The sequence below is a fragment of the Cynocephalus volans genome, chromosome 1 (genome assembly GCF_027409185.1).
Source record: "Cynocephalus volans isolate mCynVol1 chromosome 1, mCynVol1.pri, whole genome shotgun sequence".
Taxonomy (NCBI): Eukaryota; Metazoa; Chordata; class Mammalia; order Dermoptera; family Cynocephalidae; genus Cynocephalus; species Cynocephalus volans.
In genome coordinates this window covers 113626711-113649035 of record NC_084460.1, presented here as the reverse complement: position 1 = coordinate 113649035, position 22325 = coordinate 113626711, and the positions used below count along the sequence as shown (strand labels likewise).

Below are 22325 nucleotides of genomic sequence, written 5' to 3'. Positions count from 1 at the left end.
GTTTGTTTTTTGATTCCCATATTACACACAGATAAGAAAACTCAGGCAAATTTTAAAATCATAACCAAGATCCTTTGGCTAGAAAGTGGCAGAGCCACGATTAAACTCCAGCTGTCTGGCTTCCAAACTGTTTCTTATTCATTGAACTATAACTGCCGACTGAAAAAATATTCACCTGTATTTTTTGACCAAGTCACATTCTGGCAGATAAATTTGAGCTTCTTACCCCCCTTCACATTCCATTGGTCTATTCCTATTTTACAATCCAGGCACTTTTTCTTTTTGTGATGAATATAAAGTCTAGAAATCTGCCACACCCTGAATTTATATTAAGGGGAAATACATAAACCACGTGCCCTGATGCTCCTGCTCTGCTCTTCTCACTGGAAGAGAAAAATGATGAGGCAGGAGTCCAATTTCTGTGATCTTCAGCCTTCCTGTTGATAATCAGCTGAAATCGCCAGCTAGCAAGAACGATGCCTCTATGCTTAGTCATGTGACCTTTAATGCAAAAGACCTGGAGATTTAACAACTCTGCAAGTATTTCTTCTATTACCACAGACATACCTGGCCACTGGTAAAGCCTCACTGGGGTTACAAATACTAAGACCTGGAGATGACTTAGAAATTCCATGCTCAAGACCTCTGCTTTCTGTTCTGAAAAGAACAGCCTTATAAGGGTGCTTACAGAGATCCTGGTAATTTGTCCAGATCATATTTCTAGTAAGTGACAGAGGTGGGATTTATACCAACATCAGGGTAACTACACAGGTTATTTCAAACACCCGTGCCACGAGTTTTACAACCAACAGGACTCACCAGCCTAGAAAAACCAAAGAGGTATTTGATGAACAGAGTGACTATAGAACATCATGTAAAACGGACCCATTTCAAGAGTGCAACATATAATAAGGTGTAAACTGGTACTGCCCAAGCAATCCAGGCTGTGTGGTTACCCTATGCAAGTCTTCAACCCTGCCAATACTCTTGACCATGCATCTCCACAAATCTCTGGTTTATGCTTCCTTCTTTAGCCTGCTTGTACACAAATCACCAGTGAGTTTACTCTATCACAGACAAACATTTTATCTCAGAGACTAAATGTTTCTTTCTTCCTACCACTTTCCCCTTCCAATTCTTATACCAATACCTTAGGGAAATCTTCCCTCCATCAGTTATTCATTTATTCAATAAAACACGTATTGAGCATTTTCTGTTTACAGGTTACCATGATATAACTGCAGGGGCCTCTGGTGAGTGCCCCTAAAGGCACTTCTTCCCAGTAGAGATAAACCCCATGCAAACCACTTCAATATCATCAACTCTGTATAGAACACACACATGCAGAGGCAGTTAGGAGATAAGATTTACTAGACAGAAATTCTAGCACTAGACAAGAGTCCAGCAGGAACTTAAAATGTGTACAAAAAAATAATTCAAAAACAAAGTAAAAAGTGATAAAAATAGAGGGGAACAGATAAGTGTTATTGAAGATCAGCAAAGGTAAGAGAAGAGAATTACTCCAGCCAAAGCAATCAAAGAAGACTAAACACAAGAGTTGGTTTTTGAACTGAGCAAAAACCAGTCTGGATATTTAGGATTAAGGCAGAAGAAAAGCGTGGAAAAAAGAAACTTTTAGTGGAGAATAATACTCAAAGGTAGTAAAAGCATGGAACACATAGAGAAAATAGACTATAAATAATTCAGTTTGGTTCAAGCACAGGGTATTAGAAAAAGAACTATAGAAGATTTTGTTGGAAAGCAGAACATTAAGATCAGAATATGGCAAGGCCTTGAAGAGCAGGCTAAGGACTCGGGATTTAACTTAAAATAGGCAATCACTGAAGTTTTTTGTTTAGAGGAGTGATATGATCATAAAGTTGTACCTTATGGAGGTCATTCTGTCAGGAACATATTGGATGGACTGCTGCTAAATTCTGTGTTGAAATCATTTTGGCTCCTGATTCTGTCATCATAATAATTGCTATCCTCCTAGCTTTGTGTCATCTACAAACTTGATCAGCATGCCACCTATGTCCTCATCCAAGTCATTAACAAAAGTAATTAATAATTCTGCATTAATGCTTGTCAGCGGAGAGCAACTAGATATTTCATTGCAGTTTTAGGGCGCAGTAACTTCAGCCCCAATACTCAGCTATGCTAAAGCCTTCTGGTCTCCAATTGCTTCTGGCTATTAAAACACACACACACACACACACACACACACACACGCACACCCCTCTAGATTTTTGCAATTTGCCTGTTTATATGCTGCTGAATTCTTAAGGCAATACTTAGAACATATTCTAATTAGTGTGACTGAGGGCATTAATTGATATTCCCAAAAGTAACTGGATTATGCTGGAAACAGCAAAGAGTCAGGTCACCAAGGTAAAGCTAATCTAAAGATAACTTGTGTGCAAACACAAATCCAGGGTCAGTCCTGCCCTGTGATAAATTAGAATAAAGCAAACTGAAAAGAAAATGTGATTGTGCTGACTTGTTTTGACAGACTAAAAGTACCAAGGTTAGTGGGAGGCAGTTGGCTGATCTGAAACCTCAGGGAGAATGCTGGTTCATTTAACACTGTCTTGAATTCAGCCTTAGAATTTTACAATTATGAATAATAGTAATACATGTTTGGTTCTTGTTTCTTAGGGTGAGGGGGTGCTGGGACAAGGTGTAGAAACTGTTAGAAAGTAAAAAAAAACCTCCCTAATAGCACATGGTTTCTCAGTGTCTGAATTACAGTTCAGTTTTAGATTATTGTGATGGGGTCTAACAGACCCTGCCCTTGCTTCAGATGATGGGAACCTACACATAATAAATACTCAATCAGCTTTTCTTGCATTATCCATTTTATTTACTGTATGACTATCTTTATACTTCTCCCCTTATGTATTGGTACTTCTCATATTTAATGCCATTATTTCCCAATCAACTGGGATGCCTATATTACCTAGCAAGAAGTTTCAAATATGTACTTAGTTCTATGTAGTCAACAATGTTAATGACAATTGTTAACATGGGCTCAGCACTTTAACGTCTATCTCTGCATATGTAACTTCCTATTGTCTGCATTCTCTAGACTTGATAAACTTCTGATCTCCTTATCTCTGCATCACCCTGACCAGTGTATTCTCTCACCCAGCTAGCAGGTGACAAGCTAAAGCTAGGTTTGCTTCCCCCTGGCTGGTATTTGCTCTGGATCACCATTGGCTCAGCCTTCCTTCTGCATAGCAGCATTTCACCAGGCCAGAGAACCGGATTTCTCCCTCAGTTTCCTGATTCCACGCATAGCTTCATACTCAGATAAGAGCCACTCCTTGAAGTCCACCAGCCTGGCTGGTGTTTGGACCTTCAGTCTGGTGCTTGTCAGCACTTTTTTCTAGAAGCCTACATTTTGTCCCCTATAAAGTCTTGCTCTAAGCTGGATAAACCTCCTGTAACTATGAAGCTGCTATAACAGCTTCATTCCTGCCATGGTTGACAGAAGTCCTTTGCTATGATCTGCCTACTGGAAACTTGGCCATTAACATCAAGACACAAAGCCTAGATGGCCACACCCATGCAGGGTCAATGCTATTGCGAAATCACTTCCTTGAGTCCTGATCCCATCCTGATGCCATCCAGACCCTTCCTTTTCCCTTCTCAAAATTACTGATAAAGTTTGAGTAGGTCTTGCATCCGTGACAAACAAGCATTTGAAGGACACAAGACAAGCTATTAATTATATCATTTTACAGAGAAGGAGATAGTATTTATTAAGAAATCAGGGTTATTTTGTCATCAATATTTTATCTAGTTTATAATTTTTTCGAACCATAAGAGGATCCTCATGCAGAATAGTTCAGAATCCAATAATTATCAGTAAACAAAAGTTTTGGCAAAGTGACATGGAAGGCTCTGATTCTGGGCAAAATGAAGCAGGCATACTCCACCCTGTCTTTCCCAATGAATGCAGCTACAAAATATGGGAATAATGTATTTAAAAACATTGAAAGTATGCTCTCTAACCATAGAATTAAACTAGAAATCAATAACAGGAAGATAACAGGAAAATCTCCAAATATTTCAAAATACTTCTAAATAAATCCATGGGTTAAAGAGAAAGTCACAAGGGAAATTAGAAAATATTTTGAACTGTACAATAATGAAAATATAACATCAAATGTTTGGTATGCTGCTAATGTAGTGCTCAGAGTGTAATTCGTATCATTAAAGGCTTATATTAGAAAAGAAGAAAGATCTTATATCAATAATGTAATCTTCCACTTTAAAAACCTAGAAAAAGAAGAGAATAAACCAAGCAAGTAAAATGAAGGGCACAATAAAAAGTAGACATCAAATAATGTTTAAACAAGAAAAAATATATAGAAAAAAAAATGAAAGCAGAAGTTGATTCTTTGAAAAGAACAATAAAATGGATAAACATCTAGCCAGGTGAACCAAGAAGGAAAGAAAGAAGATATATATCCCTAATAACAGGAATGAAAAAGGAAAGATGACTACCGATCACAGACACATTAAAATGGTGATAAGACAACACTACAAATTTTGGGTACATAAATTTCACAATTTAGATGAGATGGACCAATATCTCAAAAACTACAAACTACCGAAGGTCAGCTAAAATAAATTACACAACCTGAATATTCCTACAACTATTAAAGCTATTGAAATGTATTCATCTCCAGAATTTCCAAAAAGAAACACAGCCTTGCTAACAACTAGATTTTAGCCTTGTAAAATCCTAAGGAGAGAACTAATTAAGCTACACTGTCCTTGGCCTTCTCACCCACAGAAACTGTATGATAATAAGTGAGTTTTTTTAAGCAACTAAATTTTTGTTGACTTGTTATAGTATTAATAGAAAATAATACAGGAGACATACCGTATTCATTAATTGAAAGATTTAACGTAAAGAGGATATCAATTTTTCTGAAATTGACCTACAGATTTAGTTGACTCCAGTCAGAATCCCAGCAAGATTTGGTTTTTTTTTGATACAGGCAAGCTGATTCTAATATTTACATGAAAAGAGAAAAGCCCTAAAATATTGAAAACAATTCTGAAAAAGAATAAAGTTAGAGGAATCTCATTACAAACAACCCAATTTAAAAGTGTTAAAGTCATAAAGAGACACTTTATCAAAGCGGATATGCAGAAGACAAACACATGAAAAGATGTTCAAAATCGTAGCCATTAGGGAAATGCACATTAAACCACAGTGACATACCACTACCCACCCGTCAGATTGACTAAAATAAAAAAATACTGACAATACTAAGTGCTAAAGAGGATACAAAGCAATTGGAACTCTCATACTGTGGAATATGAAATGGTACAGCCTCTCTGGAAAAGTTTGGCTATTTGTTATAAAGTTAAATGTAGACTTGACATACAACCCCACAATCTCACTCCTAGGTATTTCTCCAAGAAAAATGAAAACTTATGTTCACACAAAAAGCTGTACATAAATGTTTATAGCAGCTCAATCATTATTGCCTAAAACTGGAAACAACCCAAATGCCCTTCAACAGGTGAATGGATAAACAAACTATGATGCAGCCAAAAAATAGAATACGATTCGGCAACACTAAGCAATGAGCTTTATATATTACATGCTGATGTAAAAACCGGGATGAATCTCCAAGGTGTTGTGCTGAAGCCAGTCTCAACAAGTTACCTACTGTATTATTCCACTGAAATGACACTCTCAGAAAGACATATCTGGAGTGACAGAGAACAGGGTTAGGGATGGATGGAGAGTATGACTGCAGAGGGAGAGAACATGGGAGTTATTGGGGTACAGAACAGTTCTGTATTGTGATTGTAGCTCTGGTTACATGATTTAATACACGAGTTAAAATTCATAGAGCTGTACTCTAAAAAAAAGAGTCAATTTTATTGTATGTTAACTAAAAATTTATTTTTAAGTGGCATGATTTTCTTTCTAAACAGCACAATAAATGATTTGTGAACCTTTTTAGATAGTTTAAATAAATGAATCTGTTTTAACCTAAAAAACAATTTCTATTTTCAACATTTATTTTAAAAATAACACCCTTAAGTACTGAATGTTCTAGAAAAGTCTAGCAGTTGAGGTACAGAGAGAGATCAAGGAGCTGCCCTAACTTTCAGCTTATCAAGCCAGTGCTGCTAACCTTTACTTATATAACAGCAGACTCAAAGTTCACACCAGAACATTAGCACACTCCTTTTAAATATTGCCTTCTCCCTTCCCACTAAATAGCTTCAAAGTGCTCGGAACTCTAAGGGGACACATATAAAATAATATACCCCCTGTCATCGTTAGAAGCTTGGAATAGAATGTGAGCAGATTGATTCTCTTTTGTCCTTTAATATTTTGAATAGCAGCATGATCTGTGAGGTGAGGGAAGAAATAACATTGTTCAGTCTTGTCCCTCACAAGGAATAACTAGAACTGGGTCTTCAGTGAGAGGAAAGTGAAAGAGCAATTTACAAAGAGCACTGAACTTGGAGTTCTAAGTTTGACTGCATGATCTTGAACAGCTTGAGAGGAGGTGAGGAATATTCACAGTGACCACTTATGAAGAGTTGTAACCTGCTCAGTGTCTTGATAACCAATTTAAGACTGAAGTGCTAGGGGCTCATGGATACCTCTAAATGAGCTCAGGAAGAGTGTTCCCTTGTACCTTCTCCCCAGTGGGTGGACAACTTGATGATTAAGTATCCTCTACTTTGGGACACTGAGGATGGGGGTGACAGAAACTAATACCCACCTCACCATTTGTTGAGAGGAATGTACTTCATAATTCTTGTAGAGAACTTACCACTGCCCAGGAGCAAAAACAGCTTTCATCAAATGCTGGTTATTATCAGCTCTTATTAAGTAAGGTGATAAGTGTAAAATACTTGAGAAACTTTGGAGCAGTAAACGATGTGAGCTACCATTAAAATTATTTATAAAGAATAGCTCAGTTTACTTGGTTCAAGTTGACTATTGACTATTGGGCAAAACTTGCTATGTCCTACTCTTTGTGTGCACAAGGTCCAAATTGAGTGCTGGTTCCAAAATATTTCAAGGGAGATAGTCTCAGTTGTTAAGTCTGACCTGTACAACTTACAGAAAAGCCAAGATTGCCAAGATAGTCTCCATGATGAAACTTGAACTTGGAAAAATCATGGTTCAGGAGGTTTCCCTTCTCTAGGCCTCATATAATCATTTTTAAGACAGAAGTAAAAATCTCTGCCCTGACTATCTCATGGGGTGGTTGTAGAGGATTAAATGATATGACATGTATAAAGAGACTTTGAGTTATAAAGCGCTATATCAATATAAAGTGTTGTGGCAAGTGGTCTTTATTGTGAAATAAGCTGGACTGGTTTGTTTAAATTTGAAAGAACCTGAAGGGGTGGAAATCTTAAAGTTAAAAAGGAAATATTTTATAAATTGCTTAATTCAAATCAGAATATGTATTACCTTTGGGAATATTGACAAGGAGGGGCAAGAGTGAGGCTTCTAGAGTTTGGTAATGTTCTGTCTCTTAGGCAGGTGATGGTTACATGATGATCCATTTATAAAAAATCAACAAGTTGTACACTTAGTATTTACGTATTTTAATGTTAATATGTTATGCTTCTTTATAAAAATCATGGAAAAATTCTTTCTTTGATTGAAGTGAAAAGGTGAAGGTTACAGAATGGTACTGAATAAACTATACAGAGAGAGAGACACACACATTTATATATCTATAAACACATTTTTATATACAGACACATTTATACACACTCACACACACACACACACACACGAGGGTACTTCAAAAACTTCATGGAAAAATAGCATTAAAAGATAATATAACTAGCCATGATCTCAGCTGGTTAGAGCATGATGCTGATAACACCAAGGTCCCGGGTTCGATCCCAGCACCAGCCAGCAATAAAAAGAAAGAAAAAACGGATAATACGAAATCTTCCTGAACTTTTTGAAGTACATTCATGTGTGCATGTATGTGTGTGTGTATACAAATATGTATCCTGTTAAACCAAGAAAGCAGATTAAATCCAACACAGAATGTGACAAGGAGTCATGTCAGGGAACTTCAAAGCTGGAGGGAGGAATACTTATGATGAGAGGGTCTAACACTCCTTCTAATATACTCAGTGAGCATTTATCAAGCTCTGGACACAGTCTGGAGAAGGAAGGGGGACAGAGATGGCCCCATCCTCATGGAGCTTGCAATTCTGAGGTATACAAAACCTCACAGCCTAGAGAACAGTTCTGCAGTAGAAGCATTTCAAAGCACATGAGAGCACAGAGGAGGGAGCAACTCACTGGGTAATGTTATGCCATTTGAAGTTCAAGTAGGAATTAGGTGAAATTACAATCATCACAGACACAAAACAGTCACATCGCCATGTGGACTGAGATCCAGTCACCTCCAGATTAGGAAATTAATTATTTTCCGACCACAGAAAAGCTTTCTAGCCATCTGAGGTTTTCTCGCTTAAACTTCGTGTTATGTCATTGCCACTAATAACCTCTCTAATTCCAAGGGATAGTCTGAATATCATGATCCTGTCTGTGAGACTCTTAAGTGAAAGACACCTTCTATGAACTGTTAGAAAGCCCACAGGTAACACAAGATAAGAGAGAAAGAAACTGAGTTTTCATAGATTTCTTTATAAAGACTATAAGCTCTAGCTTCTGAGTCTCCACCATCAAATTTTGTTCATGTCAAGGAGTATTTATTGAGCCCCTATTCCATATACTTTAATAGAAGTTGTGCAGTATATAGATATAAATGTTGTTCTTATAATCAGATATCTTACTGTGTGGGAGCAAAGTCAGACATATACACAAAACAAAACAAAAAAAGGAAAAAAGAGAAAAAAACAAAAAAGTAAATGGCTAACTACAATACAATGCCAGTAAAATGCACAATGAACATATCCTATAGTAAGCATTGTGCAGAACAACCACACAGCCAAAAAATGGGTTTGAAAAGTAATGTACCATGTATCTCTTGGAGATTTACAACACACAATGGCATTTTAAAGCCTCGAGGCAATGTGCCAAGTAAATATCGTGGTCAACATGGTTAAAGACAGCATTAACCAAAGTTATTTGACCATGAACTTCTTTTTATGCAATTGACCTTTTGGAGTCCCATTGGAAATATTGGTATAGATAGTGAAAGCTCTAAATGGGGAAGGGACAGCCTAAGCCATAGTTCCCAGATCAATCCTCAATCCATAAGATGCAGCTGTTTTTCAAAATTCCACTTGAAACGAAACTAGCCACCATTGAAAAGGAAATGAATCTTAACTTTTCCACAGCCTCTTTCAAGCTTCCTCCCCTTTCTGATGCTTTTTCAGGTTCTTTCTCTCTTATCTTGCTCCTGGCTAGAAATAAACTATACTTTTTCTAAAAACTCTGCACAGATATCTGTACCTCTCTTAGAGCCCTGAGAAATGTCTACCCCAATCTGTTTTGTTTAGATTTTTGTCTTACCACAATTTTTAGACTGGGACTCTAAGTTGGTGTCCACAGTAGTAAGTCTAATGCTGTTACACAATACACACATGTACATATACGGCAACTTCTGGGTGGTAGGAAAGAGCATTTACCTAGTACACAGTAAGCCTCTGTTCTAGTCTGTTGTTGGTCACTTTTTAACTGTATGGCCTTGGATAATTTACTTAACCCCCCTGGACCCTGCTACTCTTATCAGTAAAATAAGGATAATAAATATTTATCTCTTGGGAATGTCTAAGGATCACATTAGATAATGTCTATGAAAAAGCTTCAAAAACAATGAAGTGTGACACAAGCGTGAGCTGTTGATACTTGTATCTCACACACATATTCACCAGCACGCTACATTCTCTCCCAAGGCTAAAGCCCATCCTGAGGATGCAGCCCCTTCAAGGGCTGGTCTGAATAGATGTCACTGTGAGTGCTATGACCCTCATCAAGATCCACTGCCTGGGGTTGCACCTGTCTTCAGAACTTAGATTTGAATGGATCAAAGCCACCCGAGGCCTCACAATACAGTCAGATGTCCTTTTATAGAGCACTTCCTATATCATCCCCGATTGTGTCAGAAAAATGACTTGCTAGAGATTGGCCGGCAGACTAGAGCCCACCTCCCTGCCTGCTCAGGGTCCCAAAGCCTTAGGCAAGGCTTCCCTTCCTCAATCATACTCAGGCATTAACTAGCTATGTGACTTTGGCCATGCACTCTAGTGTCCCTGTGCCTCAGTTTCCACAATTAGTTTTATTAAGAAGAATTAAAGTCAGGGGTTAAATTAGAACTTTCATGGAGGACTTACCACATACTGGGGTGACACTGTGCCACCTGTGAGAAAGCACAGGGGTTTTGGGTATTCTCAGTCTACTGGAGAAAGCAGCCTATTAGGCATCTCCCCATCCCCATCCCTATCCCCAATCTTGTCCTTGAAGTGCAAAGACGATATTCCAAGTCTTCCTGGAAACTCACACAAGCCAACAACAACAACAAAAAAGCAAGCCTTAAAGAGAATATCATGCCTGTATCTAAAGTGTTAAAGAAAATCCCCTTATGAACTAACACTGGGGAGGTCTGTGTGAGTCTGTGTCCCTTTTGAGAAAATTCTATGGCTTCTTTCACTAATTTTTGGGCACCAGGATCATCCTGACAGATGGCAATGTGCACTCACCAGTCCCATAGTCTGGGATGTGACCTCAGTCCACCAGATCACACTGAATGGAGTAAAGGAGTGAGGGACTCCGGCCACAGTTCTTTTTATATGCATTTGACATTTGGTGACTTTACTACAAATAATGTAAGACCACGCAATTCCCCTTTCATCAGAATGAGAGTGAGCTGGAATTTTATAGTGCTATTATCTACTGATCCATAAACCACTAAAGACTCAAGTCACCCTAATTTCAACAAGTATGCCTTATCCTCACCATACAGCTACTTATTAAAAAAAAAAAAAAAAAAAAAAAAACACACCTACCACTAGCCTCCCTCACAGAGAGGTGTTCAAGCAGTGCTTAATACTTACAATAATTCTACACCTAGGTATATACCCAAGAGAAATGAATGATATGACCACCAAAAGACACGTGCTAGGATATTCACCACAGCATTTTCGCAAGAGACAAAACTGGAAACAACCTAAATGTTCAACAGAAAAATGAATTATAAAAACACCGTATATTCATACAGGCAAATACTACACAGAAATGGAAAAAGAACAACTATTGTTATATGCAGCAACAGGATGAATCTCACAGAAATAAAGTTAGACAAAAAAAAAAAAAATACTTAATATGAGGGTTTTAAATGCTTTAACAAGCAAACTGAGCAGAAGGGCATCTCACACACAAAGAAAAATATTGACAGAGTACAAGGGGATACATTTTGTGGCCAGTGCAAAGCTACTAACAGCAACCAAGTACCTACTGTGTGGAGACTCTGTGCCAAAAATTACAGGATAACATGGACTTTAGCATGCCCCAGGCACCCAGCATTCACAACCTAGTACAGATCTCCAACTTGCATCTGGCTAACTATAATAACATAATTAAAAAGCCTATTCTTTTAGTTAAACATTCCAATTCTTGGCTCTGCCACAAATACCTATAGAATATTGAGCAAGTTACTTAATCTCCTTGTGTCTTACTTTCCCTACCTGCAAAACAGGGAGAGTAATAGTTCTTACTTTGTATGTTTGTTGAGGAGATTATATGTGTTAATATATATAAAATGCATAAAAGAGTATTTGCTATTATTATTTTTTAACTGTACAAAGCATACAAATCAGTCCAAGCAACATGCTGACATGCTATGAGGAAGGAATTACTCCCATTTTAATAGGGTGTGGGAGGGTGGAGGTTGTGGAAAGAGAGAAGGGGTTTCCACCGGGGGTGGGGGGGCGGGAAGATGCCTTATAGCTGACATTACAGCTGAACTCTGAAGACAAGAAGTACTCTGAAATGCAGCCATTTCAGAAAGGCATTTAGGATAAAATTAAAACAAAACCAAACAAGCTGTACTTTTTACCACTATTCATAGAACAGGAAGAAAAACTTACTGAAAAAGATAATTAGATTAATATTATCTTGCAGGTATGAAGTCCTTAAAACCATGGACTAGGAACAGCCATTAGGAATAGGAATTTTATTCTGCACATCATATCAAGGATGTATATACCTCGGAGCTGCTAATCATGTCAATGCACCGATACCACATTCTGTGCTAGGTAGTGGGACTCGTGATTATAGGAGTTAGTAGGACATTGCCCAAGCAATGGGGCCATGAAAAGTATGTTCACTTATGACAACACTAACAGGTCAAGAACGGAAGCCTTTCCCATTAGCACAAAAAAAATATTTTTAAAACATTGTCATTCATGAAGTTTTTTGGTTTTGCTTTTGTTTTCACACCAATATACATTTAAACTTCTCAAGACTGTCAGGAGTTTGACATAAAATATCAATCTCATTTTACAGAAGCAGCAGCAATTTCCCTAAAGTTTCACATGTAATAAATGGGAAAGCCAGTGTTCAAACTGAAATGCCTTGAAACCAAATCTCATAATCTTTCTGCTGTATGCTCCCTTTCTACTCTTGTTGTCATCATTTTTAAAGTTTGTGTTTGAGATAAGAGGCCACGGAAACACTATTTTCTACTGGAGTCTGACTGTCTACCCTCTGCTTAGCAAACAATCTCAGCATTCATTACGTCCTAAGGAAAATCCCATGTTACCTCATGCCACTGATCTGTAGCTGTCTCCATCAAAAGGACCTGAATGCCTGCCATGGCCCTGGGAATTTTAAATAAGAAGTCAATGAGAGATGCTAGTAAGTAGTTCTGTAATTGTCTAGGGGAGGATAAAACCTTGGTGGAATAATAATCATATCAATGTGCCGGCTACATGAATGATCCTGCCGTGAATTACAACAGGGTACTTCAACTCCAAAGCCTAGGGTGGCAGATCTGCATAATTAATCTCACTCTGCAATAACCCCGCAGGGTCAGCAACATTGGCATTCTGTAGCCGAAATTAATGTCTTATTATTTCAGTCCCCTTTGGTGTTTCTTCAGAATAAGGAAAATAATATCATAAGTAGCAGCTCTATTGACTCAGACAGGGTTTTAAAGGATCGTCGAGTTATAAAAAAAAAAAAAATCCTCACATAAATCATGGTAGGTAGGTAGGGGGTGAATTCAACACATAGTTCTAATAAAAACACCTACTAAATTCAACCCTCTTGATATTTTTTAATTTTATTCCTACATTAATTTAGATCCTCTAAAGGCCACATATTGATCCATGTTGCCCAGCTTGGAGTTCTACAGAATGATTTTAAGAAGCTGTGTTTGGTATTTTACCCTCATTTTAGAGAGACATTAAGTTATTTATATTAGGTAAAATATTAGGTTAAAAACTTATCTTTTTCTATAGGACTTCTCAGGGCCTTTTGGAACACTGATGCACACTGAGAAACTAAATTACTTAGGAATAATTTACAGTGCTCCTCAAGCCTAATTGACTTTAAAAATTCTTGTTTAGTAATATCCGCAAGAATTAGGATCCTTGGCAGTTTAGAAATGCCGACAAAAGTTCTTTCAGAAAAAAAGAGGGTTTCAACTATGTAAGGCACCCCAGCAATAAACCATGCCTGGAGAAATCCTGGTAAAATTTCTCATGGGTTATATTACTCCTAGCTGAGGTGGTTTCATGGTAAGGGTCATGGATTCTAAATTGTGAAAAAAGTGGGAAATTCAAATCAATTTTCTCATTTTCTAAGCCATTCCTGTGGCAAGCTAATGGAGGAAGAGTGGCATGATGACTAGCTAGAATGAGACGTATGACATGCCGGTAGGTTTAAGTATGATAATGCTATGCTCTACCAGCATAGCTAATTGGAGTTGATTATAATTTCACTTCTTCTAGCATTTTGGGTACTTAAGACTATTACCAAATCAGAACATAGGATACCATAAAGAAAGTGTCAGAAAACAGAGAGGAGTATTCATTTCTCCAATTATGAAGGGAATCAGCACACATAAGGAAACCCAGCAAATAACCCTTTCACCTATGTGACTCTAATATATGCTAGAAAAAATAAAAGGCACTATTCTTTTTAATTATTCTGCCCTCTCTGGAAAAGAGGAAGATGAAAAAAATGCATGCATTCATTAGATTGACGTAAAAACCAATAGTTTTTGCATGTAAATATTCTTTTCCATTAGATGTAAAATATTCTGAAAATGAAAAATAGACTGAATTCTTGTTTTCTGAAGTCAAAGGAACAGATGTTTCCCATGTCACAAGAAAGAAGGCTATAAAAGCCTTAGGTAAGTTTGGGGTACGATGGGGACACCTGTAAAGGCTAACCGATGATAAGAACCAAAGAAATTTTCCCACACATGTATCCTAATGCTATTTCCCTGATGTCCTTCATAGTACATTCTGGATTTTCCAGGATCTGGCAGCAAACTCCTCTTTCCAACCCTTTTCTGTACCACTTCTCATATAATCTGGACTTCCACTACAGATATGCATACAGATGGTGCTATAAATCACCCCCATGCCTTCCTTCCCTTTTAGTCATTCCTTCTGCCTGGATTACCCTTCATTATCCTCTCCACATGCACAAATACCTCCCATCCTTCAATCAAGACCTATTTCCAAAACCAGTTCCTTCATAAAAAGTGCCTGCTTCCCTCTATCAGATGTCATTTTTCTCTTCTCCTTACAATGTTTACTATGCTTCCCCTCCAATCCCCCAATGCAATTTTTTATCTTGTACTGCAATTAAGTATGTCTTCTCTCCTGAGACCTTTACAGACAGGGTCTGCCTCTGATTCATTTTTGTCTCCAAAGGCCTAGCATGAAGCCCGGCACTCAGAAAGTGCTCTGGACTAATGACTGAATGATTGCAGTGTTCTGAACAGCGTGATTCTACAGGCTGTTTCTTGGTCCAGAAAAATACTATAAGTCTTTTATTTGTTTTCTGCACCTTTGGTCTTTCAACCTTCATTTTTTTCTCCAGATCATCTTTAGGGATATATTTTCTCACTAAAATCTGTCAGACAATTTACATTCAACAGAATACCCTAGGACTGTCATCCACCTTCCTTTGTCATTGTAAACCTTGGTTATGCCTTATAATACACACATTTGCATTTTTCTTGTGCATGGCGACACTGAACAAGAGAGTTGCTAAGTGAGCTCTTACCCAAGTGTCCATACAGGAAACTCCTGGGATTAGACCCTGAATACTGTTTAATTTGGATTCACAGTACCTGATTCAACATGACCACAACTCATTAGTTTTTGGCCAGGGGGAAAACCCCTGAGTATGTTGATGCTGGGGCAAGAAAAGACAATTCCCAATGTCCTAACTATATATGTTGCAGGGGATAACTGTTTCTAAATGCCATTTCTAACCTCCCAAAAGCTTTGAGGAAGCAGCTACATTTAGAAAGGAAGAGCTGATGTGTGGCTATAACAAAATTTCCTTGGACCCCTTTCGATCACTCCCCAAACTCTGGACTCTGGAGTTTTTAAACATGAAGCATAATTTGAGTAAGGAGAGGAGGGTATGATCAGGAATCAAAGGAAAGCCAAGAGTGGGGAGGTTATAAGCCAAGCCAGGAGTCCATGTGGAGAAGAGAGAACCCTAGGAAAATGAACTTTGAGAACAATATTTATTCATGCCTTCAACAAATATTTTCCAGATCCCCACTATGTACTAGGTATCTTACTCAACTGAAATAACTCATGCTTTGACAGTATACACAGTGCTTCTCTTTTGTGTCTTATTTTATTTGTTATTCATACAACTTACTCAGAAAGGAATATAATTTTCCTGTTTTACAGATGATGAAACAAGGTGCAAAAAGTTGTAGTGTCTAGATATCACAGCAATCAAACAACGGAGCTTGGTTTTAAGTAAGGGTCTCTGACTGCAACAGATTGTCTAGCTGATTCTTTCATGTCATTCTCCCCAGTGCCTATGCCTGCCAGGCTATAAAATGAAACATACAAAGAAAGTGTTCAATATTAGGTTTGCTGTATTCTACAAAATAATTCAAAAGATCAATTAAGACAGATATGTATTCACCAGAGCAGAGGTCATGGAAAATGCCAAATCTATATTAGTGAAATCCCTGAATTATAAGCAAATAATATTGCACTATACAAGCTTTTTTTTTTTTTTTTTTACTTTGAAAGTAATGGAGTGGCACAAATGAGATATCTCTGGGGAACTTCACAGACTTAGATCTTAGATTATTTCCAATAGTGTAGCATCACTTGTATAAATGGGGGTACCACATTCAAAGATTTTTAAAGTTATTTTTCCCAGTTTCCAAAGAAAATACCTCTGTCTTTCAAATCCTGGGCAAACATAACTCTCTACTTATCGTCCATAGGCAGGATATTGAAGTTTCATGGGTCATTTTTAACAGGTGGTTGAAAATGCTAATGATGGTGGCTGCCAGGGGCTGGGTGAGGAGGAATTGGGAAGTTAGTGTTTGAAGGGTACAGTTTCAGCTGGGGAAAGACAGAAAAGTTCTGGAGATGGCTGGTGGTGATAGCTGCACAGCAATGTGAAAGTACTAAATGCCACAATGAATTTTCAAATCAGATTCCATCATGCAGGTATATAATTTGTTACACGAGGCCAAAGACAAATCTCAGCTGAATCTCTCAATGATCTCAAAGTAAAAATAAGAAGAAGAAGAAGACTTTCATTCTGAACCTCATTAGCTAAACTTACTGAACTATGACTTAAACTTTGTAAGGACAAATACAAATCAAAAAAAAAAGAGACTTAATTCTCCTTGTTGAAAATAAGGGAAGAAATGCACATACACCTTACTACTTTTTCTCAGAGCATTACTTTAGAAAACTTAAGTACCTTCTCCTCTCTTTGAAGACTGCATTGGCCTGTTGTCAGCTTTGTGACCTTTTTCAAAGACTTGGGGTCGGGGGATCATCTCTTGAAAAAGTAAACATCAAGGGAGCAGTGCCCCTGTCTCCCAGTTTCTGTGGGAGAGTAGGAGCCGAGCTTTGGTGTGCACCTTGTTCCAAGTTACAAAACTACATCTTGTGATAAAGATGAGAGAAGTTTGCTTTTCCTCTGGATAAAGCCAATTAACTAACACAGATGGTACTTTACCAATTGCAAGGTAAAGTTAGGATAACTATGGGTGACAAATGGTGCTGTCAAGCTTACTTGAGGCCAAGTTATTGTCTATCTTGAAAACATGTATGTAACGGACTGCCTGGCTGCATAAGAGTGAGATATTTTTCTGTCTTTACAATCTCTTAGTGGATTACCTACAATGTACATCACTTCTGGTGTAATACTTATTCAATAATAAAAGTGTTTTCTTTCTCTCCTACTTTTGTAGAGAGAACTTCTCGGTTGGGAGAAGATTTTTGTTTTTAATTTTACTTACTCAAACCTCCTAAACTTAAAGCCTCTATAATTTTCACTAAGATAGATTTTAGGAGGAAAAAACCTAAAACACAGACACACATAAGAAAGAATAATTCTTGCTATGACAAACAGGTAGGAAAACCAGAAGGAAAAGCCAAATGAAATTCTGGGGGAAAAAAAGAAAGGACAAATTTTCAAACAATGACTGAGTATCATTCTCTGAAAACAAATAATTGGTTAATAGTACATCCAGAACCCAAAGAAATTTCCCTACAGATAGGTTTTTAAAATGGTTTGTAAAATGACTTTCAAAAGGAGATTGGTGCCTTTGAGGCCTTCAGCTTCAGAATGAAGACCATACAAACATTCTTCACCAAAAACAACAATGGAAAGACAAAAGAGAAGAAAAGGCAATAAGAGATCTTGGAAAGGAGGGAAAAAAGCAGAGAGGAAAGAAGATGGAGAAAGAAGGGGGGCGGTGAAGAGCAATGTGAATAACAGTCCCTCAGTGCTAATAACCTTCCTTCCTGCCATTCTGTATATCCAGCACCTCCTGGATCTCTAAACAAAAACTCTATGACTCTTTTTTTTTTTTTTTTTTTTTTTTTTTTTTACATATTTGTTAGTATTTACCCCTTCCACCTTGTTATTTGGTTATGTGTGCACATCTTATCTCTTCCATTTCATTGTGAGCACCTTGGAGGTTTAAAGGCAAAACACATTTTGTTTTGTGCTTTGTTTTTTTATCATTCATCTTTGCATCCATTGCAATGCCACATGGAGAGCACAGACCTAGAAAATATCTTCTAAGAAAATTAGGGAATAAAAGCAGAAAAAATATTCAAACAATTTCTAAATCTTAAGAATCGAAGAGAAATTGATGTAACAGGTATCACATATTCAAGATTTTCTTTTAATAGAAAAAGTAACGGCAAGTCTGCAGAGAGTTTGTTCTTATATAAGTCAAATAACCTTCTGTTTGGTTATTATTTTATTTTATTTATTTTATAATACTTATAATTATACTATTTATGTTTATTTAGTTATATTTTCTTTTATTTTTACTTATTTCATTATTATATTTCATTATCATTTTATTTACTTTATTACTTTTATTTTATATATTTATTTATACTCAGTGTAATTTTATTAATTACTCTCAGCATTATTGTGATGGATCAGGGATATCACCAGAGTTAGACAATACAGACAATTTGAATGTTGGGATAATGAGTGCGATAACTAAGAAAACTGAAACACAAATATGTAGAGAGTAGAAGAGAAGACAGAAGTGACAGACAATAAGAAAAACAGTAATGCAGGGAAAATAGAAGAGAGAAGACATTGGGATAAAGAATCTGAAGACAATCTGTAATGGGAGATAGAAAAAGCCTTTTCAAATTATAAAGCTTCTCCCTTGTCAAGTTTTAAAGCAAGTATAATCAACTAAAACAATGTTATTTTCCTGAGGTCAAAGATGACAAAATCTGATTCTGGACTTGAGGCTGACCTTGTGACCAGGCTTCCAATTATTGGAACAAATACACAATTATGATAGTTATACAGATAAAACCTTATCAATAAAATATTAATACTGTGTTTCCCTGTGCTTTAAGTATAATCTCTTGGACAGTGAATTCACCTGAGCTTCTTAAAGCTCTAATCCCCCCATATCATTGTGGCTTTTCCCAAAAAAGTGAGAGGAGGAGACTGAGATTTGATAATGGGGTAAGCCCCTTGGGCCAGGGTCTTGAAAACCCAGCCAGGCAATGGTGAAAATGAGACAATTTGAAAGATACCTTGACACAGTCCCTGATCACAAGACATGGTGTAAGGGACTCCACTGACACAAAAGTAACCAAGTGAAAGGCAGAGTTGGATATCTGCTCTAAGATAGTGCTTCTTGAGTGGAATGTGCATAAGGATGATCTCAAGATCTGGGTAAGATGAAGATTTGCATTCAGTAAATCTAGGACAACACTCAAGATTCTGCATTTCTAGGCAACCCCCAGAGGCTGCTGTGGCTGCTGCTCCACAGACTATGCATTGAGACACAATAGTCTAAGTGACAACAAAGAGCTGTGGAAATGCTAAGTCAGCAGCGATTCCTTCTAGCTGATGGGTTTGGAGAGGTTTCAGAGCAAAGACCCTACAGAGAGATAGCAGAGATAATAGGTGTGTATGTCTGGGTGGGGAGGGGGCAACAGAGAAAGCACACAGAAGAGTGAGGAATGGAGAGGAAAGGAGGGAAGAAAAGAGGAAAAGGAATTCCAGAAAGGGAAAATAACTTGAGCAAAGTTCTAAAAGCAGAAAAGCGCATGGGGTACTTAGACAAAAGCGAGAAATATAAGACTGGAGTATAGTCTGAAGGGTAGACAAGGAATTATGAGGAATAGGCCTAGAATCATATGACAGGAAGAAATGATGTGGATCTTGTGTGGATTTGACCTTATTTTAGGGTGGGGAGGGGACATCTGGTCACCAAAAAGACAGGCAAATTCCAACTGTTAAAATGAAATAAGCAGAATTAAAAATCGTAGAATTTATATCTGGTCTAAAGCTATTCGTACAAGTATTCCACATTTTGATATTTATTATTAAGTATACATTATTATTCTCCAGTATAATTGCCTCTCTGCAAATCATAGCCCATCTTCAAATAAATAACCTTTTTTCAAAGGAGACTATGTAGAAAAGAAATAAAATACGGCCCATCCCAAGTTCCTTACAGTATCTGCCACTCAGCACCCTAAAATCAAGCAGTGGCTCAGTGGAATCACAAATCATTTGTATTTATTCTCAAAACCTGATCATTTCCATAAATATTTCATAATGTAATACCCTGAAAAAGGAAACTAAATGAGGCTATAGGAGTGCAAAGGTTTTCGCATGGCTGCGTACAGGTGAAAACATACAGCAGAGTCAATGCAAGTTGCCAGCCCCAAAGGGGCAAGTTCACTGCTTCCCCTGACAACATTATCAATAATAAAAAAAGAAGAGGAAAGGTATCTGAAGTAAAGGCATCTAGCGAATCCTCTATCAGTACTTGTGTCTGTGTCTACCCAAATCAGTAAAATCTCTAAATATGATGTTATGATTCTTTGGACTGGGCTATAAGTTTCATTTACCAAAAAGCTCCAGGTTAATTCTTTAAATAAGTCTGAAAATACTAAAAAACATAAAAACATAAAAATCTCCCCTAATGGATAGAGATGTGATAAAGCAAGTTTTACATAATGTTAATAGTAGTGGTTATGTAGGTGTTCACTGGAATATATTTTCAGCTTTGCTGTATGTTTTAAAATATTCGTAATAATGTTAGAAAAATTACTTAGAATCCTATCATCCCTTTTTAAATAATTATATTAGGTAAGAGTGAAAACATTATGTCCCCTTCTCTTCTCCTTTAAGCATTCATCCAATCCATGCCCAACATAATCACATGTATCTACTAGATTCAGATTTTCCATATTTTCATAAATAACGTTTCCTTTCTTTTTCTTTTTGAAAAAATTGAATCGTGTGCATTTACAAATTGCTTCTTTTATTTAACAATATATTCATATTTTTCCAGATCAGTTTATATAATTTTACTGCCTTCCTTTTAATGGTTAAATATGATTGCATTGTCCAGCTATTCCATAGGGTATTTAATCCTTTCCCTATTGATGGCATCTTGATTATTTTGAAAAATTTGTCCTTTTCATGCAGCAGTTATGTTTATGGTCATTTTCCTTTAGAAATAATTAAAAATCAATAGAGTCCCTAGCATCTACTCAGAATATCACAGCAAAAACCTGAAACGAATCTATTGGCCAAAGAACTCAATCTCTGAAAGAGGAGGGAAGTGAGACCCAAAGAATCAAAGGCATATAGCCACACCTCAACAATTGGTAACTCAATTACTAGACAATGTCAGTTATCAAATAAATACCCAGTAGCCAACAACCTGGCAAACCAGAGCTCTAAATGACAACTGGAACACATCAACTTAGAAAAATAAGAACAAAAACAAAAATTAACCAACCTCACCTATAGTACAGACCCTCATATCCTCATTCTAACAATTTGGTTATCTGAGTCTTTATGCCAAAGCAGAGAAAAAGCATCAAACATGGATGTAAGGCAACAGTTTTTATAAGTAGGCATGTTGATGGCGGTGAGAAAGTGAAGCTATTAAAAGCGAACAAAAAAAGTTAAAAAACAAAGACAAAAACAGTAATATGGGGTCTGAGGCCATCTGTTTAGTGTTTGTCTTGCATATTTCAATAGTCCTGGGAACATTATTATGCACAGTGAAAAATAATTGATTTTCAAAATTATGGCCCTGAATTATTTATGAAAGTATAATTTCTCAGAATACTTGCTATAAGACAGCAATATAGTACGGAATACACTTTAGAAAACATCCTATCAAAATAGTTACAAGGTCCTTGATTATAGAAACACTCCGAGCCAACCACCACATTTAACAAACAAAAAGACAAAAACACAAAGATAACGTGATTGATCTAAGGTCAATCATATGTCTAAGGTTGTTGGACACAATCAGAGCTATTAATCCATGATACGTGAATCCTATGCTACTGTGTTTGTGGCTACTCCATGATTTCAAAATTCATAATTAGGAACTAAAACCTTAACTCTTCTCCTTTTTAAAAGAAACGTATTTATATTTTAATTGAAATGTATTGATTGTACACATTTATGGGGTACAGAGTTGTATTTCAATACATGTATACAATGTGTAATGATCAAATCAGGATAGTTAGCAAATTCGTCATTGCAAAAATTTATCATTTGTTTGTGATGAGAGCTCTTCTATTCTAGCCATTTGAGGGCATACAAAAAATTATTGTTCGTTATAGAGGCCTAGCACTACTGT

The 22325-nt window shown here is 36.9% G+C and overlaps 1 protein-coding gene across 2 annotated transcripts in view; it reads right to left on the bottom strand.

Annotated features, from left to right (window-relative positions):
• The window catches only part of IL1RAP (interleukin 1 receptor accessory protein), a 120464-nt gene that overhangs the window by 79716 nt on the left and 18423 nt on the right, over positions 1–22325 (bottom strand). The window lies entirely within an intron of this gene.